Source organism: Camelus bactrianus, chromosome 23, assembly GCF_048773025.1.
Source record: "Camelus bactrianus isolate YW-2024 breed Bactrian camel chromosome 23, ASM4877302v1, whole genome shotgun sequence".
Taxonomy (NCBI): domain Eukaryota; kingdom Metazoa; phylum Chordata; class Mammalia; order Artiodactyla; family Camelidae; genus Camelus; species Camelus bactrianus.
This window is the reverse complement of record NC_133561.1, coordinates 36,096,164-36,121,930: the sequence shown is the minus strand read 5'-3', so window position 1 is coordinate 36,121,930 and position 25,767 is coordinate 36,096,164.

The following is a 25,767-nucleotide window of genomic DNA, read 5'->3' as shown; positions in this document are numbered from 1 at the left end:
CAACTCGGTTTTACAGTGAAAACTGCAGGAACTTCAAACCGGCACTAGGAAACAGACTGAGAAACCAGAGTAAAAGTTTCTCCTGCAACCCGTTCCCTTGGTGCTAGATGAACGAACGTCTCTCCACTTGCTCAGTTCTGAGAGATATGTGTGTTTGGTAGCCACCTTCACCTAACTTGTTGGCAACACAAAGTTTCTTTTCAGTTGCAATCTCCACTCCATACATATATATGGGGAGGTACTAGCTCCAACTCGGTTTTACAGTGAAAACTGCAGGAACTTCAAACCGGCACTAGGAAACAGACTGAGAAACCAGAGTAAAAGTTTCTCCTGCAACCCGTTCCCTTGGTGCTAGATGAACGAACGTCTGTCCACATGCTCTGTTCTGAGAGATAAGTGTGTGTGAAATCCGTCCTTCACCTAGCTTGTTGGGAACACAAAGTTTCTTTTAAGTTGCAAACTCCACTCCATACATATATATGGGTAGGTACTAGCTCCAACTCGGTTTTACAGTGAAAACTGCAGGAACTTCAAACCGGCACTAGGAAACAGACTGAGAAACCAGAGAAAAAGTTTCTCCTGCAAACCGTTCCCTTGGTGCTAGATGAACGAACGTCTCTCCACATGCTCAGTTCTGAGAGATAAGTGTGTGTGAAAGCCTTCCTTCACCTAGCTTGTTGGGAACACAAAGTTTCTTTTAAGTTGCAAACTCCACTCCATACATATATATGGGGAGTTACTAGCTCCAACTCGGTTTTACAGTGAAAACTGCAGGGACTTCAAACCGGCACTAGGAAACTGACAGAGAAACCAGAGTAAAAGTTTCTCCTGCAACCCGTTCCCTTGGTGCTAGATGAACGAACGTCTCTCCACTTGCTCAGTTCTGAGACATATGTGTGTTTGGTAGCCGTCCTTCACCTAGCTTGTTGGGAACACAAAGTTTCTTTTCAGTTGCAAACTCCACTCCATACATATATATGGGGAGGTACTAGCTCCAACTCGGTTTTACAGTGAAAATTGCAGGAACTTCAAACCGGCACTAGGAAACAGACTGAGAAACCAGAGAATATGTTTCTCCTGCAACCCGTTCCCTTGGTGCTAGATGAACGAACGTCTCTCCACATGCTCAGTTCTGAGAGATAAGTGTGTGTGAAAGCCGTCCTTCAACTGGCTTGTTGGGAACACAAAGTATCTTTTCAGTTGCAAACTCCACTCGATACATATATATGGGGAGGTACTAGCTCCAACTCGGTTTACAGTGAAAACTGCAGGAACTTCTAACCGGCACTAGGAAACAGACTGAGAATCCAGAGGAAAAGTTTCTCCTGCAACCCGTTCCCTTGGTGCTAGATGAACGAACGTCTCTCCACATGCTCAGTTCTGAGAGATAATTGTGTGTGAAAGCCTTCCTTCATCTAGCTTGTTGGGAACACAAAGTTTCTTTTCAGTTGCAAACTCCATTCCATGCATATATATGGGGAGGTTCTAGCTCCAACTCGGTTTTACAGTGAAAACTGCAGGAAATTCAAACCGGCCCTAGGAAACAGACTGAAAAACCAGAGTAAAAGTTTCTCCTGCAACCCGTTCCCTTGGTGCTAGATGAACGAACGTCTCTCCACATGCTCAGATCTGAGAGATAACTGTGTGTGAAAGCCGTCCTTCACCTAGCTTGTTGGGAACACAAAGTTTCTTTTCAGTTGCAAACTCCACTCCATACATATATATGGGGAGGTACTAGCTCCAACTCGGTTTTACAGAGAAAATTGCAGGAACTTCAAACCGGCACTAGGAAACAGACTGAGAATCCAGAGTAAAACTTTCTCCTGCAACCCGTTCCCTTGTTGCTAGATGAACGAACGTCTCTCCACATGCTCAGTTCTGAGAGATAAGTGTGTGTGAAAGCCGTCCTTCACCTAGCTTGATGGGAACACAAAGTTTTTTTCAGTTGCAAACTCCACTCCATACATATATATGGGGAGGTACTAACTCCAACTCGGTTTTACAGTGAAATCTGCAGGAAATTCAAACCGGCACTAGGAAACAGACTGAGAAACCAGAGTAAAAGATTCTCCTGCAATTCGCTCCCTTGGTGCTGGATCAACGAACGTCTCTCCACATGCTCAGTACCGAGAGATAAGTGTGTGTTAAAGCCGTCTTTCACCTAGCTTGTTGGGAACACAAAGATTATTTTCAGTTGCAAACTCCACTCCATATATATATATGGGGAGGAACTAGCTCCAACTTGGTTTTACAGTGAAAACTGCAGATACTTCAAACCGGTACTAGGAAACAGACTGAGAATCCAGAGTAAAAGTTACTCCGGCAACCCGTTCCCTTGGTGCTAGATGAACGAACGTCTGTCCACATCCTCAGTTCTGAGAGATAAGTGTGTGTGAAAGCCGTCCTACACCTAGCTTGTTGGGAACACAAAGTTTCTTTTCAGTTGCTAAATCCATTGCATACATATATATGGGGAGGTACTAGCTCCAACTCGGTTTTACAGTGAAAACTGCAGGAACTTCAAACAGGCACTAGGAAACAGACTGAGAATCCAGAGTAAATGTTTCTCCTGCAACCCGTTCCCTTGGTGCTAGATGAACGAACGTCTCTCCACATGCTCAGTTCTGAGAGATAATTGTGTGTGAAAGCCGTCCTTCACCTAGCTTGTTGGGAACACAAAGTTTCTTTTCAGTTGCAAAGTCGACTCCATACATATATATGGGGAGGTACTAGCTCCAACTCGGTTTTACAGTGAAAACTGCAGGAACTTCAAACCGGCACTAGGAAACAGTCTGAGAAACCAGAGTTAAAGTTTCTCCTGCAATCCGTTCCCTTGGTGCTAGATGAACGAACGTCTCTCTGCATGCTAGGTTCTGAGAGATATGAGAGTGTGAAAGCTGTTCTTCACCTAGCTTGTTGGGAACACAAAGTGTCTTTTAAGTTGCAAATTCCACTCCATACATATATATGGGGAGGTACTAGCTCCAACTCGGTTTTACAGTGAAAACTGCAGGAACTTCAAACCGGCACTAGGAAACAGACTGAGAAACCAGAGTAAATGTTTCTCCTGCAACCCGTTCCCTTGGTGCTAGATGAACGAACGTCTCTCCACATGCTCAGTTCTGAGAGATAAGTGTGTGTGAAAGCCGTCCTTCAACTGGCTTGTTGGGAACACAATGTATCTTTTCAGTTCCAAACTCCACTCGATACATATATATGGGGAGGTACTAGCTCCAACTCGGTTTACAGTGAAAACTGCAGGAACTTCAAACCGGCACTAGGAAACAGACTGAGAAACCAGAGAAAAAGTTTCTCCTGCAACAAGTTCCCTTGGTGCTAGATGAAAGAACGTCTCTCCACATGCTCAGTTCTGAGAGATAAGTGTGTGTGAAAGCCGTCCTTCACCTAGCTTGTTGGGAACACAAAGTTTCTTTTCAGTTGCAAACTCCACTCCATACATATATATGGGGAGGTAATTGCTCTAACTCGGTTTTACAGTGAAAACTGCAGGAACTTCATACCGGCACTAGGAAACAGACTGAGATACCAGAGTAAAAGTTTCCAATGCAACCCGTTCATTTGGTGCTAGATGAACGAAAGTCTCTCCACATACTCAGTTCTGAGAGATAAGTGTGTGTGAAAGCCACCCTTCACCTAGCTTGTTGGGAACACAAAGTTTCTTTTCAGTTGCAAACTCCACTCCTTACATATATATGGGAAGGTACTAGCTCCAACTCGATTTTACAGTGAAAACTGCAGGAACTTCAAACCGGCACTAGGAAACAGAATGAGAATCCAGAGTAAAAGTTTCTCCTGCAACATTTCCCTTGGTGCTAGATGAACGAACTTCTCTCCACATACTCAGTTCTGAGAGATAAGTGTGTGTGAAAGCCATCCTTCACTTAGCTTGTTGGGAACACAAAGTTTCTTTTCAGTTGCAAACTCCATTCCATACATATATATGGGGAGGTACTAGCTCCAACTCGGTTTTACAGTGGAAACTGCAGGAACTTCAAACCGGCACTAGGAAACAGACTGAGAAACCAGAGTAAAAGTTTCTCCTGCAACCCGTTCCCTTGGTGCTAGATGAACGAACTTCTCTCAACTGGCTGAGTTCTGAGAGATATGCGTGTGTGGAAGCAGTCCTTCACCTAGCTTGTGGGGAACACAAAGTTTCTTTTCAGTTGCAAACTCCACTCCATACATATATATGGGTAGGTACCAGCTCCAACTCGTTTTTACACTGAAAACTGCAGGAACTTCAAACCGGCACTAGGAAACAGACTGAGAAACCAGAGTAAAAGTTTCTCCTGCAACCATTTCCCTTGGTGTTAGATGAACGAACGTCTCTCCACATACTCAGTTCTGAGAGATAAGTGTGTGTGAAAGCCGTCCTTCACCTAGCTTGTTGGGAACACAAAGTTATTTTCAGTTGCATACTCCATTCCATACACATATATGGGGAGGTACTAGCTCCAACTCGATTTTACAGTGAAAACTGCAGGAACTTCAAATCGGCACTAGGAAACAGACTGAGAAACCAGAGTAAAAGTTTCCTCTGCAACCCATTACCTTGGTGCTAGATGAACGAACGTCTCTCCACTTACTCAGTTCTGAGAGATATGTGTGTGTGGTAGCCGTCCTTCACCTAACTTTTTGGGAAGACAAAGTTTCTTTTCATTTGCAAACTCCACTCCATACATATATATGGGGAGGTACTAGCTCCAATTCGGTTTTACAGTGAAAACTGCATGAACTTCAAACCGGCACTAGGAAACAGACTGAGAATCCAGAGTAAAAGTTTCTCCTGCAACATTTCCCTTGGTGCTAGATGAACGAACGTCTCTCCACATACTCAGTTCTGAGAGATATGTGTGTGTGGTAGCCGTCCTTCGTATAACTATTTGGGAACACAAAGCTTCTTTTCAGTTGCAAACTCCAATCCATACATATATATGGGGAGGTACACGCTCCAACTCGGTTTTACAGTGAAAACTGCAGGAACTTCAAACTGGCACTAGGAAACAGACTGAGAAACCAGAGTAAAAGTTTCCTCTGCAACCCATTCCCTTGGTGCTAGATGAACGAACGTCTCTCCACTTACTCAGTTCTGAGAGATATGTGTGTGTGGTAGCCGTCCTTCACCTAACTTCTTGGGAACACAAAGTTTCTTTTCATTTGCAAACTCCACTCCATACATATATATGGGGAGGTACTAGCTCCAATTCGGTTTTACAGTGAAAACTGCAGGAACTTCAAACCGGCACTAGGAAACAGTCTGAGAATCCAGAGTAAAAGTTTCTCCTGCAACATTTCCCTTGGTGCTAGATGAACGAACGTCTCTCCACATACTCAGTTCTGAGAGATAAGTTTGTGTGAAAGCCGTCCTTCACTAGCTTGTTGGGAACACAAAGTTTTTTTCAGTTGCAAAATCCATTCCATACATATATATGGGGAGGTACTAGCTCTAACTCGGTTTTACAGTGAAAACTGCAGGAAATTCAAACCGGCACTAGGAAACAGACTGAGAAAACAGAGTAAAAGTTTCCCTGCAACCCGTTCCCTTGCTGCTAGATGAACGAACGTCTCTCCACATACTCAGTTCTGAGAGATAAGTGTGTGTGAAAGCCGTCCTTCACCTAGCTTGTTGGGAACACAAAGTTTTTTTCAGTTGCAAACACCATTCCATACATATATATGGGGAGGTTCTAGCTACAACCCGGTTTTACAGTGAAAACTGCAGGAACTTCAAACCGGCACTAGGAAACAGACTGAGAAACCAGAGTAAAAGTTTCTCCTGCAACCCGTTCCCTTGTTGCTAGATGAACGAACGTCTCTCCACTTGCTCAGTTCTGAGAGATATTTGTGTGTGGTAGCCGTCCTTCACCTAACTTGTTGGGAACACAAAGTTTCTTTTCAGTTGCAAACTCCACTCCATACATATATATGGGGAGGTACTAGCTCCAACTCGGTTTTACAGTGAAAACTGCAGGAACAACAAAAAACCGTCACTAGGAAACAGACTGAGAAACCAGAGTAAAAGTTTCTCCTGCAACCCGTTCCCTTGGTGCTAGATGAACGAACGTCTCTCCACATGCTCAGATCTGAGAGATATGTGTGTGTGAAAGCCGTCCTTCACCTAGCTTGTTGGGAACACAAAGATTCTTTTCAGTTGCAAACTCCACTCCATACATATATATGGGGAGGTACTTGCTCTAACTCGGTTTTACAGTGAAAACAGCAGGAACTTCAAACCGGCACTAGGAAACAGACTGAGAATCCAGAGTAAAAGTTTCTCCTGCAACATTTCCCTTGGTGCTAGATGAACGAACGTCTCTCCACATACTCAGTTCTGAGAGATAAGTGTGTGTGAAAGCCGTCCTTCACCTAGCTTGTTGGGAACACAAAGTTTTTTTCTGTTGCAAAAACCATTCCATACATATATATGGGGAGGTACTAGCTCCAACTCGGTTTTACAGTGAAAACTGCAGGAACTTCAAACCGGCACTAGGAAACAAACTGAGAGACCAGAGTAAAAGTTTCTCCTGCAACCAGTTCCCTTGGTGCTAGATGAACGAACGTCTCTCCACTTGCTCAGGTCTGAGAGATATGTGTGTGTGGTAGTAGTCCTTCAACTACCTATTTGGGAACACAAAGTTTCTTTTCAGTTGCAAACTCCACTCCATACATATATATGGTTAGGTACTAGCTCCAACTCGGTTTTACAGTGAAAACTGCAGGAACTTCAAACCGGCACTAGGAAACAGACTGACAAACCAGAGTAAAAGTTTCTCCTGCAACCCGTTCCCTTGGTTCTAGATGAACGAACTTCTCTCCACATGCTCAGTTCTGATAGATAAGTGTGTGTGAAAGCCGTCCTTCACCTAGCTTGTTGGGAACACAAAGTTTCTTTTCAGCTGCAAACTCCACTCCATACATATATAAGGGAAGGTACTAGCTCCAACTCGGTTTTACAGTGAAAACTGCAGGAACATCAAACCGGCACTAGGAAACAGACTGAGAAACCAGAGTAAAACTTTCCAATGCAACCCGTTCATTTGGTGCTAGGTGAACGAACGTCTCTCCACATAATCAGTTCTGAGAGAAAAGTGTGTGTGAAAGCCATCCTTCACCTAGCTTGTTGGGAACACAAAGTTTCTTTTCAGTTGCAAACTCCACTCCATACATATATATGGGGAGGTACTAGCTCCAACTCGGTTTTACAGTGAAAACTGCAGGAACTTCAAACCGGCACTAGGAAAAAGTCTGAGAAACCAGAGTAAAAGTTTCTCCTGCAACCCATTCCCTTGGTTCTAGATGAACGAACGTCTCTCCACATACTCAGTTCTGAGAGATAAGTGTGTGTGAATGCAGTCCTTCACCTAGCTTGATGGGAACACAAAGTTTTTTTCAGTTGCAAACTCCATTCCATACATATATATGGGTAGGTACTAGCTCCAACTCGGTTTTACAGTGGAAACTGCAGGAACTTCAAACCGGCACTAGGAAACAGACTGAGAAACCAGAGTAAAAATTTCTCCTGCAACCCGTTCCCTTGGTGCTAGATGAACGAACGTCTCTCCACTTGCACAGTTCTGAGAGATATGTGTGTGTGGTAGCCGTCCTTCGTATAACTATTTTGGAACACAAAGCTTCTTTTCAGTTGCAAACTCCACTCCATACATATATATGGGGAGGTACACGCTCCAACTCGGTTTTACAGTGAAAACTGCAGGAACTTCAAACTGGTACTAGGAAACAGACTGAGAAACCAGAGTAAAAGTTTCCAATGCAATCCGTTCATTTGGTGCTAGGTGAACGGACGTCTCTCCACATGCTCAGTTCTGAGAGATAAGTGTGTGTGAAAGCCGTCCTTCATCTAGCTTGTTGGGAACACAAAGTTTCTTTTCAGTTTCAAAATCCACTCCATACATATATATAGGTAGGTACTAGCTCCAACTCGGTTTTACAGTGAAGACTGCAGGAACTTCAAACCGGCACTAGGAAACAGACTGAGAAACCAGAGTAAAAGTTTCTCCTGCAACCCGTTCCCTTGGTGCTAGATGAACGAACTTCTCTCAACTGGCTGAGTTCTGAGAGATATGCGTGTGTGGAAGCAGTCCTTCACCTAGCTTGTGGGGAACACAAAGTTTCTTTTCAGTTGCAAACTCCACTCCATACATATATATGGGTAGGTACCAGCTCCAACTCGTTTTTACAATGAAAACTGCAGGAACTTCAAACCGGCACTAGGAAACAGACTGAGAAACCAGAGTAAAAGTTTCTCCTGCAACCATTTCCCTTGGTGTTAGATGAACGAACGTCTCTCCACATACTCAGTTCTGAGAGATAAGTGTGTGTGAAAGCCGTCCTTCACCTAGCTTGTTGGGAACACAAAGTTATTTTCAGTTGCATACTCCATTCCATACACATATATGGGGAGGTACTAGCTCCAACTCGATTTTACAGTGAAAACTGCAGGAACTTCAAATCGGCACTAGGAAACAGACTGAGAAACCAGAGTAAAAGTTTCCTCTGCAACCCATTACCTTGGTGCTAGATGAACGAACGTCTCTCCACTTACTCAGTTCTGAGAGATATGTGTGTGTGGTAGCCGTCCTTCACCTAACTTTTTGGGAAGACAAAGTTTCTTTTCATTTGCAAACTCCACTCCATACATATATATGGGGAGGTACTAGCTCCAATTCGGTTTTACAGTGAAAACTGCAGGAACTTCAAACCGGCACTAGGAAACAGACTGAGAATCCAGAGTAAAAGTTTCTCCTGCAACATTTCCCTTGGTGCTAGATGAACGAACGTCTCTCCACATACTCAGTTCTGAGAGAAAAGTGTGTGTGAAAGCCGTCCTTCACTAGCTTGTTGGGAACACAAAGTTTTTTTCAGTTGCAAAATCCATTCCATACATATATATGGGGAGGTACTAGCTCCAACCCGGTTTTATAGTGAAAACTACAGGAACATCAAATCGGCACTAGGAAAGAGACTGAGAAACCAGAATAAAAGTTTCTCCTGCAACCCATTCCCTTGGTGCTAGATGAACGAACGTCTCTCCACTTACTCAGTTCTGAGAGATATGTGTGTGTGGTAGCCGTCCTTCACCTAACTTCTTGGGAACACAAAGTTTCTTTTCATTTGCAAACTCCACTCCATACATATATATGGGGAGGTACTAGCTCCAATTCGGTTTTACAGTGAAAACTGCAGGAACTTCAAACCGGCACTAGGAAACAGTCTGAGAATCCAGAGTAAAAGTTTCTCCTGCAACATTTCCCTTGGTGCTAGATGAACGAACGTCTCTCCACATACTCAGTTCTGAGAGATAAGTTTGTGTGAAAGCCGTCCTTCACTAGCTTGTTGGGAACACAAAGTTTTTTTCAGTTGCAAAATCCATTCCATACATATATATGGGGAGGTACTAGCTCTAACTCGGTTTTACAGTGAAAACTGCAGGAAATTCAAACCGGCACTAGGAAACAGACTGAGAAAACAGAGTAAAAGTTTCCCTGCAACCCGTTCCCTTGCTGCTAGATGAACGAACGTCTCTCCACATACTCAGTTCTGAGAGATAAGTGTGTGTGAAAGCCGTCCTTCACCTAGCTTGTTGGGAACACAAAGTTTTTTTCAGTTGCAAACACCATTCCATATATATATATGGGGAGGTACTAGCTACAACCCGGTTTTACAGTGAAAACTGCAGGAACTTCAAACCGGCACTAGGAAACAGACTGAGAAACCAGAGTAAAAGTTTCTCCTGCAACCCGTTCCCTTGTTGCTAGATGAACGAACGTCACTCCACTTGCTCAGTTCTGAGAGATATTTGTGTGTGGTAGCCGTCCTTCACCTAACTTGTTGGGAACACAAAGTTTCTTTTCAATTGCAAACTCCACTCCATACATATATATGGGGAGGTACTAGCTCCAACTCGGTTTTACAGTGAAAACTGCAGGAACAACAAAAAACCGTCACTAGGAAACAGACTGAGAAACCAGAGTAAAAGTTTCTCCTGCAACCCGTTCCCTTGGTGCTAGATGAACGAACGTCTCTCCACATGCTCAGATCTGAGAGATATGTGTGTGTGAAAGCCGTCCTTCACCTAGCTTGTTGGGAACACAAAGATTCTTTTCAGTTGCAAACTCCACTCCATACATATATATGGGGAGGTACTTGCTCTAACTCGGTTTTACAGTGAAAACAGCAGGAACTTCAAACCGGCACTAGGAAACAGACTGAGAATCCAGAGTAAAAGTTTCTCCTGCAACATTTCCCTTGGTGCTAGATGAACGAACGTCTCTCCACATACTCAGTTCTGAGAGATAAGTGTGTGTGAAAGCCGTCCTTCACCTAGCTTGTTGGGAACACAAAGTTTCTTTTCAGTTGCAAACTCCACTCCATACATATATATGGGGAGGTACTAGCTCCAACTCGGTTTTACAGTGAAAACTGCAGGAACTTCAAACCGGCACTAGGAAACAAACTGAGAGACCAGAGTAAAAGTTTCTCCTGCAACCAGTTCCCTTGGTGCTAGATGAACGAACGTCTCTCCACTTGCTCAGTTCTGAGAGATATGTGTGTGTGGTAGTAGTCCTTCAACTACCTATTTGGGAACACAAAGTTTCTTTTCAGTTGCAAACTCCACTCCATACATATATATGGTTAGGTACTAGCTCCAACTCGGTTTTACAGTGAAAACTGCAGGAACTTCAAACCGGCACTAGGAAACAGACTGACAAACCAGAGTAAAAGTTTCTCCTGCAACCCGTTCCCTTGGTTCTAGATGAACGAACTTCTCTCCACATGCTCAGTTCTGATAGATAAGTGTGTGTGAAAGCCGTCCTTCACCTAGCTTGTTGGGAACACAAAGTTTCTTTTCAGCTGCAAACTCCACTCCATACATATATAAGGGAAGGTACTAGCTCCAACTCGGTTTTACAGTGAAAACTGCAGGAACATCAAACCGGCACTAGGAAACAGACTGAGAAACCAGAGTAAAACTTTCCTATGCAACCCGTTCATTTGGTGCTAGGTGAACGAACGTCTCTCCACATAATCAGTTCTGAGAGAAAAGTGTGTGTGAAAGCCATCCTTCACCTAGCTTGTTGGGAACACAAAGTTTCTTTTCAGTTGCAAACTCCACTCCATACATATATATGGGGAGGTACTAGCTCCAACTAGGTTTTACAGTGAAAACTGCAGGAACTTCAAACCGGCACTAGGAAAAAGACTGAGAAACCAGAGTAAAAGTTTCTCCTGCAACCCATTCCCTTGGTTCTAGATGAACGAACGTCTCTCCACATACTCAGTTCTGAGAGATAAGTGTGTGTGAATGCAGTCCTTCACCTAGCTTGATGGGAACACAAAGTTTTTTTCAGTTGCAAACTCCATTCCATACATATATATGGGTAGGTACTAGCTCCAACTCGGTTTTACAGTGGAAACTGCAGGAACTTCAAACCGGCACTAGGAAACAGACTGAGAAACCAGAGTAAAAATTTCTCCTGCAACCCGTTCCCTTGGTGCTAGATGAACGAACGTCTCTCCACTTGCACAGTTCTGAGAGATATGTGTGTGTGGTAGCCGTCCTTCGTATAACTATTTTGGAACACAAAGCTTCTTTTCAGTTGCAAACTCCACTCCATACATATATATGGGGAGGTACACGCTCCAACTCGGTTTTACAGTGAAAACTGCAGGAACTTCAAACTGGCACTAGGAAACAGACTGAGAAACCAGAGTAAAAGTTTCCAATGCAATCCGTTCATTTGGTGGTAGATGAACGAACGTCTCTCCACATGCTCAGTTCTGAGAGATAAGTGTGTGTGAAAGCCGTCCTTCACCTAGCTTGTTGGGAACACAAAGTTTCTTTTCAGTTGCAAAATCCACTCCATACATATATATAGGTAGGTACTAGCTCCAACTCGGTTTTACAGTGAAGACTGCAGGAACTTCAAACCGGCATTAGGAAACAGACTGAGAGACCAGAGTTAAAGTTTCTCCTGCAATCCGTTCCCTTGTTCCTAGATGAACGAACGTCTCTCTGCATGCTAGGTTCTGAGAGATATGTTAGTGTGAATGCCGTCCTTCACCTAGCTTGTTGGAAACACAAAGTTTCTTTTAACTTGCAAACTCCACTCCATACATATATATGGGGAGGTACTAGCTCCAACTCGGTTTTACAGTGAAAACTGCAGGAACTTCAAACCGGCACTAGGAAACAGACTGAGAATCCAGAGTAAAAGTGTCTCCTGCAACCCGTTCCCTTGGTGCTAGATGAACGAACGTCTCTCCACATGCTCAGTTCTGAGAGATAAGTGTGTGTGAAAGCCGTCCTTCACCTAGCTTGTTGGGAACACAAAGTTTCTTTTCAGTTGCAAACTCCACTCCATACATATATATGGGGAGGTACTAGCTCCAACTCTGTTTTACAGTGAAAACTGCAGGAACTTCAAACCGGCACTAGGAAACAGACTGAGAATCCAGAGTAAAAGTTTCTCCTGCAAACGTTCCCTTGGTGCTAGATGAACGAACGTCTCTGCACATGCTCAGTTCTGAGAGATAAGTGTGTGTGAAAGCCGTCCTTCACCTAGCTTGTTGGGAACACAAAGTTTCTTTTCAGTTGCAAACTCCACTCCATACATATATATGGGGAAGTACTAGCTCCAACTCTCTTTTACAGTGAAAACTGCAGGAACTTCAAACAGGCACTAGGAAACAGAGTGAGAAACCATAGTAAAAGTTTCTCCTGCAACCCGTTCCCTTGGTGCTAGATGAACGAACGTCTCTCCACCTGCTCAGTTCTGAGAGATAAGTGTGTGTGAAAGCCGTCCTTCACCTAGCTTGTTGGGAACACAAGTTTCTTTTCAGTTGCAAACTCCACTCCATACATATATATGGGGAGGATCTAGCTCCAACTCAGTTTTACAGTGAAAACTGCAGGAACTTCAACCCGGTACTAGGAAACAGACTGAGAATCCAGAGTAAAAGTTTCTCCGGCAACCCGTTCCCTTGGTGCTAGATGAACGAACGTCTCTCCACATGCTCAGTTCTCAGAGATAAGTGTGTGTGAAAGCCGTCCTTCACCTAGCTTGTTGGGAACACAAAGATTCTTTTCAGTTGCAAACTCCACTCCATACGTATATATGTGGAGGTACTAGCTCCAACTCGGTTTTACAGTGAAAACTGCAGGAACTTCAAACCGGCACGAGGAAACAGACTGAGAAACCAGAGAAAAAGTTTCTCCTGCAACCCGTTCCCTTGGTGCTAGATGAACGAACGTCTCTCCACTTGCTCAGTTCTGAGAGATATGTGTGTGTGGTAGCCGTCCTTCACCTAACTTTTTGGGAACACAAAGTTTCTTTTCAGTTGCAAACTCCACTCCATACATATATATGGGGAGGTACTAGCTCCAACTCGGTTTTACAGTGAAAACTGCAGGAACTTCAAACCGGTACTAGGAAACAAACTGAGAAACCGGAGTAAAAGTTTCACTTCAACCCGTTCCCTTGGTGCTAGATGAACGAACTTCTCTCCACATGCTCAGTTCTGAGAGATATGTGTGTGTGAAAGCCGTCCTTCCCCTAGCTTCTTGGGAACACCAAGTTTCTTTTCAGTTGCAAACTCCATTGCATACATATATATGGGGAGGTACTAGCTCCAACTCGGTTTTACAGTGAAAACTGCAGGAACTTCAAACCGGCACTAGGAAACAGACTGAGAAACCAGAGTAAATGTTTCTCATGCAACCCGTTCCCTTGGTGCTAGATGAACGAACGTCTCTCCACATGCTCAGTTCTGAGAGATAATTGTGTGTGAAAGCCGTCCTTCACCTAGATTGTTGGGAACACAAAGTTTCTTTTCAGTTGCAAAGTCGACTCCATACATATATATGGGGAGGTACTAGCTCCAACTCGATTTTACAGTGAAAACTGCAGGAACTTCAAACCGGCACTAGGAAACAGTCTGAGAAACCAGAGTTAATTTTCTCCTGCAATCCGTTCCCTTGGTGCTAGATGAACGAACGTCTCTCTGCATGCTATGTTCTGAGAGATATGAGAGTGTGAAAGCCGTCCTTCACCTAGCTTGTTGGGAACACAATGTTTCTTTTAAGTTGCAAACTCCACTCCATATATATATATGGGGAGGTACTAGCTCCAACTCGGTTTTACAGTGAAAACTGCAGGAACTTCAAACCGGCACTAGGAAACAGACTGAGATACCAGAGTAAATGTTTCTCCTGCAACCCGTTCCCTTGGTGCTAGATGAACGAACGTCTCTCCACATGCTCAGTTTTGAGAGATAAGTGTGTGTGAAAGCCGTCCTTCAACTGGCTTGTTGGGCACACAAAGTATCTTTTCAGTTGCAAACTCCACTCGATACATATATATGGGGAGGTACCAGCTCCAACTCGGTTTACAGTGAAAACTGCAGGAACTTCAAAACGGCACTAGGAAACAGACTGAGAAACCAGAGTAAAAGTTTCTACTGAAACCCTTTCCCTTGGTGCTAGATGAACGAAAGTCTCTCCACATGCTCAGTTCTGAAGAGATAAGTGTGTGTGAAACCCGTCCTTCACCTAGCTTGTTGGGAACACAAAGTTTCTTTTCAGTTGCAAACTCCACTCCATTCATATATATGGGGAGGTACTAGCTCCAACTCGGTTTTACAGTGAAAACTGCAGGAACTTCAAACCGGCACTAGGAAACAGTCTGAGAAACCAGAGTTAAATTTTCTCCTGCAATCCGTTCCCTTGGTGATAGATGAACGAACGTCTCTCCGCATGCTAGGTTCTGAGAGATATGTGAGTGTGAAAGCCGTCCTTCTCCTAGCTTGTTGGGAACACAAAGTTTCTTTTCAGTTGCAAACTCCATACATATATATGAGGAGGTACTAGCTCCAACTCGGTTTTACAGTGAAAACTGCAGGAACTTCAAACCGGCACTAGGAAACAGACTGAGAAACCAGAGTAAAAGTTTCTCCTGCAACCCGTTCCCTTGGTGCTAGATGAACGAACGTCTCTCCACCTGCTCAGTTCTGAGATATATGTGTGTGTGAGAGCCGTCCTTCACCTAGCTTGTTGGGAACACAAAGTTTTTTTCAGTTGCAAACTCCATTCCATACATATATATGTGGAGGTAATAGCTCCAACTCGGTTTTACAGTGAAACCTGCAGGAACTTCAAACCGGCACTAGGAAACAGACTGAGAAACCAGAGTAAAAGTTTCTCCTGCAACCCTTTCCCTTGGTGCTAGATGAACGAACGTCTCTCCACTTGCTCAGTTCTGAGAGATATATGTGTTTGGTAGCCGTCCTTCACCTAAATTGTTGGGAACACAAAGTTCCTTTTCAGTTGCAAACACCACTCCATACATATATATGTGGAGGTACTAGCTCCAACTCGGTTTCACAGTGAAAATTGCAGGAACTTCAAACCGGTACTAGGAAACAGACTGAGAAACCATAGTAAAATTTTCTCCGGCAACCCGTTCCCTTGGTGCTAGATGAACGAACGTCTCTCCACATGCTCAGTTCTGAGAAATAAGTGTGTGTGAAAGCCGTCCTTCAACTAGCTTGTTGGGAACACAAAGTTTCTTTTCAGTTGCAAACTCCACTCCATACGTATATATGAGGAGGTACTAGCTCCAACTCGGTTTTACAGTGAAAACTGCAGGAACTTCAAACCGGCACTAGGAAACAGACTGAGAAACCAGAGTAAAAGTTTCTCCTGCAACCCGTTCCCTTGGTGCTAGATGAACGAACGTCTCTCCACCTGCTCAGTTCAGAGAGATAAGTGTGTGTGAAAGCCGTCCTTCACCTAGCTTGTTGGGAACACAAAGTTTTTTTTCAGCTGCAAACTCCATTCCATACATATATATGGGGAGGTATTAGCTCCAACTCGGTTTTACAGTGAAAACTGCAGGAACTTCAAACCGGCACTAGGAAACAGACTGAGAAACCAGAGTAAAAGTTTCTCCTGCAACCCGTTCCCTTGGTGCTAGATGAACGAACGTCTCTCCACTTGCTCAGTTCTGAGAGATATGTGTGTTTGGTAGCCGTCCTTCACCTAACTTGTTGGGAACACAAAGTTTCTTTTCAGCTGCAAACTCCACTCCTTACATATATATGGGGTTGGTACTAGCTCCAACTCGGTTTTTCAGTGAAAACTGCAGGAACTTCAAACCGGAACTAGGAAACAGACTGCGAAACCAGAGTAAAAGTTTCTCCTGCAACCCGTTCCCTTGGTGCTAGATGAACGAACGTCTGTCCACATGCTCAGTTCTGAGAGATAAGTGTGTGTGAAAGCCGTCCTTCACCTAGCTTGTTGGGAACACAAAGTTTCTTTTCAGTTGCAAACTCCACTCCATACATATATATGGGGAGGTACTAGCTCCAACTCGGTTTTACAGTGAAAACTGCAGGAACTTCAAACCGGCACTAGGAAACAGACTGAGAAACCAGAGTAAAAGTTTGTCCTGCAAACCGTTCCCTTGGTGCTAGATGAACGAACGTCTCTCCACATGCTCAGTTCTGAGAGATAAGTGTGTGTGAAAGCCTTCCTTCACCTAGCTTGTTGGGAACACAAAGTTTCTTTTCAGTTGCAAACTCCACTCCATACATATATATGGGGAGTTACTAGCTCCAACTCGGTTTTAGAGTGAAAACTGCAGGGACTTCTAACCGGCACTAGGAAACAGACAGAGAAACCAGAGTAAAAGTTTCTCCTGCAACCCGTTCCCTTGGTGCTAGATGAACGAACGTCTCTCCACTTGCTCAGTTCTGAGACATATGTGTGTTTGGTAGCCGTCCTTCACCTAGCTTGTTGGGAACACAAAGTTTCTTTTCAGTTGCAAACTCCACTCCATACATATATATGGGGAGGTACTAGCTCCAACTCGGTTTTACAGTGAAAACTGCAGGAACTTCAAACCGGCACTAGGAAACAGACTGAGAAAACAGAGTATATATTTCTCCTGCAACCCGTTCCCTTGGTGCTAGATGAACGAACGTCTCTCCACATGCTCAGTTCTGAGAGATAAGTGTGTGTGAAAGCCGTCCTTCAACTGGCTTGTTGGGAACACAAAGTATCTTTGCAGTTGCAAACTCCACTCGATACATATATATGGGGAGGTACTAGCTCCAACTCGGTTTACAGTGAAAACTGCAGGAACTTCTAACCGGCACTAGGAAACAGACTGAGAAACCAGAGTAAAAGTTTCTCCTGCAACCCTTTCCCTTGGTGCTAGATGAACGAAAGTCTCTCCACATGCTCAGTTCTGAAGAGATAAGTGTGTGTGAAAGCCGTCCTTCACCTAGCTTGTTGGGAACACAAAGTTTCTCTTCAGTTGCAAACTCCACTCCATACATATATATGGGGAGGTACTAGCTCCAACTCGGTTTTACAGTGAAAACTGCAGGAATTTCAAACCGGCACTAGGAAACAGACTGAGAAACCAGAGTAAAAGTTTCTCCTGCAACCCGTTCCCTTGGTGCTAGATGAACGAACGTCTCTCCACATGCTCAGTTCTGAGAGATAAGTGTGTGTGAAAGCCGTCCTTCATCTAGCTTGTTGGGAACACAAAGTTTCTTTTCAGTTGCAAACTCCATTCCATGCATATATATGGGGAGGTTCTAGCTCCAACTCGGTTTTACAGTGAAAACTGCAGGAACTTCAAACCGGCCCTAGGAAACAGACTGAGAATCCAGAGTAAAAGTTTCTCCTGCAACCCGTTCCCTTGGTGCTAGATGAACGAACGTCTCTCCACATGCTCAGTTCTGAGAGATAACTGTGTGTGAAAGCCGTCCTTCACCTAGCTTGTTGGGAACACAAAGTTTCTTTTCAGTTGCAAACTCCACTCCATACATATATATGGGGAGGTACTAGCTCCAACTCGGTTTTACAGTGAAAATTGCAGGAACTTCAAACCGGCACTAGGAAACAGACTGAGAATCCAGAGTAAAAGTTTCTCCTGCAACCCGTTCCCTTGGTGCTAGATGAACGAACGTCTCTCCACATGCTCAGTTCTGAGAGATAAGTGTGTGTGAAAGCCGTCCTTCACCTAGCTTGATGGGAACACAAAGTTTTTTTCAGTTGCAAACTCCACTCCATACATATATATGGGGAGGTACTAGCTCCAACTCGGTTTTACAGTGAAATCTGCAGGAAATTCAAACCGGCACTAGGAAACAGACTGAGAAACCAGAGTAAAAGATTCTACTGCAATTCGCTCCCTTGGTGCTGGATCAACGAACGTCTCTCCGCATGCTCAGTACCGAGAGATAAGTGTGTGTTAAAGCCGTCTTTCACCTAGCTTGTTGGGAACACAAAGATTATTTTCAGTTGCAAACTCCACTCCATACATATATATGGGGAGGAACTAGCTCCAACTCGGTTTTACAGTGAAAACTGCAGGGACTTCAAACCGGTACTAGGAAACAGACTGAGAATCCAGAGTAAAAGTTTCTCCGGCAACCCGTTCCCTTGGTGCTAGATGAACGAACGTCTCTCCACATGCTCAGTTCTGAGAGATAAGTGTGTGTGAAAGCCGTCCTTCACCTAGCTTGTTGGGAACACAAAGTTTCTTTTCAGTTGCAAACTCCACTCCATACATATATATGGGGAGGTACTAGCTCCAACTCGATTTTACAGTGAAAACTGCAGGAACTTCAAACTGGCACTAGGAAACGGACTGAGAAACCAGAGTAAAAGTTTCTCCTGCAACCCGTTCCCTTGGTGCAAGATGAACGAAAGTCTCTCCACTTGCTCAGTTCTGAGAGATATGTGTGTTTGGTAGCCGTCCTACACCTAGCTTGTTGGGAACACAAAGTTTCTTTTCAGTTGCAAACTCCACTCCATACATATATATGGGGAGGTACTAGCTCCAACTCGGTTTTACAGTGAAAACTGCAGGAAAATCAAACCGCACTAGGAAACAGACTGAGAAACCAGAGTAAAAGTTTCTCCTGCAAACCGTTCCCTTGGTGTTAGATGAACGAACGTCTCTCCATATGCTCAGTTCTGAGAGATGACTGTGTGTGAAAGCCGTACTACACCTAGCTTGTTGGGAACACAAAGTTTCTTTTCAGTTGCAAACTCCACTCCATACATATATATGGGGAAGTCCTAGCTCCAACTCGATTTTACAGTGAAAACTGCAGGAACTTCAAACCGGCACTAGGAAACAGACTGTAAAATCAGAGTAAAAGTTTCTCCTGCAACCCGTTCCCTTGGTGCTAGATGAACGAACGTCTCTCCACATGCTCAGTTCTGAGAGATAAGTGTGTGTGAAAGCCGTCCTTCAACTAGCTTGTTGGGAAAACAAAGTTTCTTTTCAGTTGCAAACTCCACTCCATACATATATATGGGGAGGTACTAGCTCCAACTCGGTTTTACAGTGAAAACTGCAGGAACTTCATAGCGGCACTAGGAAACAGACTGGGAAACCATAGAAATAGTTTCTCCTGCAACCCGTTCCCTTGGTGCTAGATGAACGAACGTCTCTCCACATGCTCAGTTCTGAGAGATAAGTGTGTGTGAAAGCCGTCCTTCACCTAGCTTGTTGGGAACACAAGTTTCTTTTCAGTTGCAAACTCCACTCCATACATATATATGGGGAGGAACTAGCTCCAACTCAATTTTACAGTGAAAACTGCAGAAACTTCAACCCGGTACTAGGAAACAGACTGAGAATCCAGAGTAAAAGTTTCTCCGGCAACCCGTTCCCTTGGTGCTAGATGAACGAACGTCTCTCCACATGCTCAGTTCTGAGAGATAAGTGTGTGTGAAAGCCGTCCTTCACCTAGCTTGTTGGGAACACAAAGTTTCTTTTCAGTTGCAAACTCCACTCCATACATATATATGGGGAGTTACTAGATCCAACTCGGTTTTACAGTGAAAACTGCAGGGACTTCAAACCGGCACTAGGAAACAGACAGAGAAACCAGAGTAAAAGTTTCTCCTGCAACCCGTTCCCTTGGTGCTAGATGAACGAACGTCTCTCCACTTGCTCATTTCTGAGACATATGTGTGTTTGGTAGCCGTCCTTCACCTAGCTTGTTGGGAACTCAAAGTTTCTTTTCAGTTGCAAACTCCACTCCATACATATATATGGGGAGGTACAAGCTCCAACTCGGTTTTACAGTGAAAACTGCAGGAACTTCAAACCGGCACTAGGAAACAGACTGAGAAACCAGAGTATATGTTTCTCCTGCAACCCGTTCCCTTGGTGCTAGATGAACGAACGTCTCTCCACATGCTCAGTTCTGAGAGATAATTGTGTGTGAAAGCCGTCCTTCAACTGGCTTGTTGGGAACACAAAGTATCTTTTCAGTTGCAAACTCCACTCGATACATATATATGGGGAGGTACTAGCTCCAACTCGGTTTACAGTGAAAACTGCAGGAACTTCTAACCGGCACTAGGAAACAGACTGAGAAACCAGAGTAAAAGTTTCACCTGCAACCCTTTCCCTTGGTGCTAGATGAACGAAAGTCTCTCCACATGCTCAGTTCTGAAGAGATAAGTGTGTGTGAAAGCCGTCCTTCACCTAGCTTGTTGGGAACACAAAGTTTCTTTTCAGTTGCTAACTCCACTCCATACATATATATGGGGAGGTACTAGCTCCAACTCGGTTTTACAGTGAAAACTGCAGGAACTTCAAACCGGCACTAGGAAACAGACTGAGATTCCAGAGTAAAAGTTTCTCCTGCAACCCGTTCCCTTGGTGCTAGATGAACGAACGTCTCTCCACATGCTCAGTTCTGAGAGATAAGTGTGTGTGAAAGCCGTCCTTCATCTAGCTTGTTGGGAACACAAAGTTTCTTTTCAGTTGCAAACTCCATTCCATGCATATATATGGGGAGGTTCTAGCTCCAACTCGGTTTTACAGTGAAAACTGCAGGAACTTCAAACCGGCCCTAGGAAACAGACTGAGAAACCAGAGTAAAAGTTTCTCCTGCAACCCGTTCCCTTGGTGCTAGATGAACGAACGTCTCTCCACATGCTCAGTTCTCAGAGATAAGTGTGTGTGAAAGCCTTCCTTCACCTAGCTTGTTGGGAACACAAAGTTTCTTTTAAGTTGCAAACTCCACTCCATACATATATATGGGGAGTTACTAGATCCAACTCGGTTTTACAGTGAAAACTGCAGGGACTTCAAACCGGCACTAGGAAACAGACAGAGAAACCAGAGTAAAAGTTTCTCCTGCAACCCGTTCCCTTGGTGCTAGATGAACGAACGTCTCTCCACTTGCTCATTTCTGAGACATATGTGTGTTTGGTAGCCGTCCTTCACCTAGCTTGTTGGGAACACAAAGTTTCTTTTCAGTTGCAAACTCCACTCCATACATATATATGGGGAGGTACAAGCTCCAACTCGGTTTTACAGTGAAAACTGCAGGAACTTCAAACCGGCACTAGGAAACAGACTGAGAAACCAGAGTATATGTTTCTCCTGCAACCCGTTCCCTTGGTGCTAGATGAACGAACGTCTCTCCACATGCTCAGTTCTGAGAGATAATTGTGTGTGAAAGCCGTCCTTCAACTGGCTTGTTGGGAACACAAAGTATCTTTTCAGTTGCAAACTCCACTCGATACATATATATGGGGAGGTACTAGCTCCAACTCGGTTTACAGTGAAAACTGCAGGAACTTCTAACCGGCACTAGGAAACAGACTGAGAAACCAGAGTAAAAGTTTCACCTGCAACCCTTTCCCTTGGTGCTAGATGAACGAAAGTCTCTCCACATGCTCAGTTCTGAAGAGATAAGTGTGTGTGAAAGCCGTCCTTCACCTAGCTTGTTGGGAACACAAAGTTTCTTTTCAGTTGCTAACTCCACTCCATACATATATATGGGGAGGTACTAGCTCCAACTCGGTTTTACAGTGAAAACTGCAGGAACTTCAAACCGGCACTAGGAAACAGACTGAGAATCCAGAGTAAAAGTTTCTCCTGCAACCCGTTCCCTTGGTGCTAGATGAACGAACGTCTCTCCACATGCTCAGTTCTGAGAGATAAGTGTGTGTGAAAGCCGTCCTTCATCTAGCTTGTTGGGAACACAAAGTTTCTTTTCAGTTGCAAACTCCATTCCATGCATATATATGGGGAGGTTCTAGCTCCAACTCGGTTTTACAGTGAAAACTGCAGGAACTTCAAACCGGCCCTAGGAAACAGACTGAGAAACCAGAGTAAAAGTTTCTCCTGCAACCCGTTCCCTTGGTGCTAGATGAACGAACGTCTCTCCACATGCTCAGTTCTGAGAGATAACTGTGTGTGAAAGCCGTCCTTCACCTAGCTTGTTGGGAACACAAAGTTTCTTTTCAGTTGCAAACTCCACTCCATACATATATATGGGGAGGTACTAGCTCCAACTCGGTTTTACAGTGAAAATTGCAGGAACTTCAAACCGGCACTAGGAAACAGACTGAGAATCCAGAGTAAAAGTTTCCCCTGCAACCCGTTCCCTTGTTGCTAGATGAACGAACGTCTCTCCACATGCTCAGTTCTGAGAGATAAGTGTGTGTGAAAGCCGTCCTTCACCTAGCTTGATGGGAATACATAGTTTTTTTCAGTTGCAAACTCCACTCCATACATATATATGGGGAGGTACTAGCTCCAACTCGGTTTTACAGTGAAAACTGCAGGAAATTCAAACCGGCACTAGGAAACAGACTGAGAAACCAGAGTAAAAGATTCTCCTGCAATTCGTTCCCTTGGTGCTGGATCAACGAACGTCTCTCCACATGCTCAGTACCGAGAGATAAGTGTTTGTTAAAGCCGTCTTTCACCTAGCTTGTTGGGAACACAAAGATTATTTTCAGTTGCAAAATCCACTCCATACATATATATGGGGAGGAACTAGCTCCAACTCGGTTTTACAGTGAAAACTGCAGGGACTTCAAACCGGCACTAGGAAACAGACTGAGAATCCAGAGTAAAAGTTTCTCCGGCAACCCGTTCCCTTGGTGCTAGATGAACGAACGTCTCTCCACATGCTCAGTTCTGAGAGATAAGTGTGTGTGAAAGCCGTCCTTCACCTAGCTTGTTGGGAACACAAAGTTTCTTTTCAGTTGCAAACTCCACTCCATACATATATATGGGGAGGTACTAGCTCCAACTCGGTTTTACAGTGAAAACTGCAGGAACTTCAAACCGGCACTAGGAAACAGACTGAGAAACCAGCGTAAAAGTTTCTCCTGCAACCCGTTCCCTTGATGCTAGATGAACGAACGTCTCTCCACTTGCTCAGTTCTGAGAGATATGTGTGTGTGGTAGCCGTCCTTCACATAACTTTTTGGGAACACAAAGTTTCTTTTCAGTTGCAAACTCCACTCCATACATATATATGGTGAGGTACTAGCTCCAACTCGGTTTTACAGTGAAAACTGCAGGAACTTCAAAACGGCACTAGGAAACAAACTGAGAACCCGGAGTAAAAGTTTCGCCTGTAACCCGTTCCCTTTGTGCTAGATGAACGAACTTCTCTCCACATGCTCAGTTCTGAGAGTTATGTGTGTGTGAAAGCCGTCCTTCACCTAACTTGTTGGGAACATAAAGTTTCTGTTCAGTTGCAAACTCCATTGCATACATATATATGGGGAGGTACTAGCTCCAACTCGGTTTTACAGTGAAAACTGCAGGAACTTCAAACAGGCACTAGGAAACAGACTGAGAATCCAGAGTAAATGTTTCTCCTGCAACCCGTTCCCTTGGTGCTAGATGAACGAACGTCTCTCCACATGCTCAGTTCTGAGAGATAATTGTGTGTGAAAGCCGTCCTTCACCTAGCTTGTTGGGAACACAAAGTTTCTTTCAGTTGCAAAGTCGACTCCATACGTATATATGGGGAGGTACTAGCTCCAACTCGATTTTACAGTGAAAACTGCAGGAACTTCAAACCGGCACTAGGAAACAGTCTGAGAAACCAGAGATAAAGTTTCTCCTGCAATCCGTTCCCTTGGTGCTAGATGAACGAACGTCTCTCTGCATGCTAGGTTCTGAGAGATATGTGAGTGTGAAAGCCGTCCTTCACCTAGCTTGTTGGGAACACAAAGTTTCTTTTCAGTTGCAAACTCCAAACATATATAAGGGGAGGTACTAGCTCCAACTCGATTTTACAGTGAAAACTGCAGGAACTTCAAACCGGTACTAGGAAACAGACTGAGAAACCATAGTAAAAGTTTCCCCTGCAACCCGTTCCCTTGGTGCTAGATGAACGAACGTCTCTCCACATGCTCAGTTCTGAGAGATAAGTGTGTGTGAAAGCCGTCCTTCACCTAGCTTGTTGGGAACACAAAGTTTCTTTTCAGTTGCAAACTCCAAACATATATATGGGGAGGTATTAGCTCCAACTCGGTTTTACAGTGAAAACTGCAGGAATTTCAAACCGGCACTAGGAAACAGACTGAGAAACCAGAGTAAAAGTTTCTCCTGCAACCCGTTCCCTTGGTGCTAGATGAACGAACGTCTGTCCACATGCTCAGTTCTGAGAGATAACTGTGTGTGAAAGCCGTCCTTCAACTAGCTTGTTGGGAACACAAAGTTTTTTTTCAGTTGCAAACTCCACTCCATACATATATATGGGGAGGTACTAGCTCCAACTCGGTTTTACAGTGAAAACTGCAGGAACTTCAAACCGGCACTAGGAAACAGACTGAGAAACCAGAGTAAAAGTTTCTCCTGCAACCCGTTCCCTTGGTGCTAGATGAACGAACGTCTCTCCACATGCTCAGTTCTGAGAGATAAGTGTGTGTGAAAGCCATCCTTCACCTAGCTTGTTGGGAACACAAAGTTTCTTTTCAGTTGCAAACTCCACTCCATACATATATATGGGGAGTTACTAGCTCCAAGTCGGTTTTACAGTGAAAACTGCAGGAACTTCAAACCGGCACTAAGAAACAGACAGAGAAACCAGAGTAAAAGTTTCTCCTGCAACCCGTTCCCTTGGTGCTAGATGAACGAACGTCTCTCCACCTGCTCAGTTCTGAGAGATAAGTGTGTGTGAAAGCCGTCCTTCACCTAGCTTGTTGGGAAAACAAAGTTTTTTTCAGTTGCAAACTCCACTCCATACATATATATGGGGAGGTAATAGCTCCAACTCGGTTTTACAGTTAAAACTGCAGGAACTTCAAACCGGCACTAGGAAACAGACTGAGAAAACAGAGTAAAAGTTTCTCCTGCAACCCGTTCCCTTGGTGCTAGATGAACGAAAGTCTCTCCACTTGCTCAGTTCTGAGAGATATGTGTGTTTGGTAGCCGTCCTTCACCTAGCTTGTTGGAAACACAAAGTTTCTTTTCAGTTGCAAACTCCACTCCATACATATATATGGGGAGGTACTAGCTCCAACTCGGTTTTACAGTGAAAACTGCAGGAACTTCAAACCGGCCCTAGGAAACAGACTGAGAAACCAGAGTAAAAGTTTCTCCTGCAACCCGTTCCCTTGGTGCTAGATGAACGAACGTCTCTCCACATGCTCAGTTCTGAGAGATAACTGTGTGTGAAAGCCGTCCTTCAACTAGCTTGTTGGGAACACAAAGTTTCTTTTCAGTTGCAAACTCCACTCCATACATATATATGGGGAGGTACTAGCTCCAACTCGGTTTTACAGTGAAAACTGCAGGAACTTCAAACCGGCACTAGGAAACAGACTGAGAATCCAGAGTAAAAGTTTCTCCGGCAACCCGTTCCCTTGGTGCTAGATGAACGAACGTCTCTCCACATGCTCAGTTCTGAGAGATAAGTGTGTGTGAAAGCCGT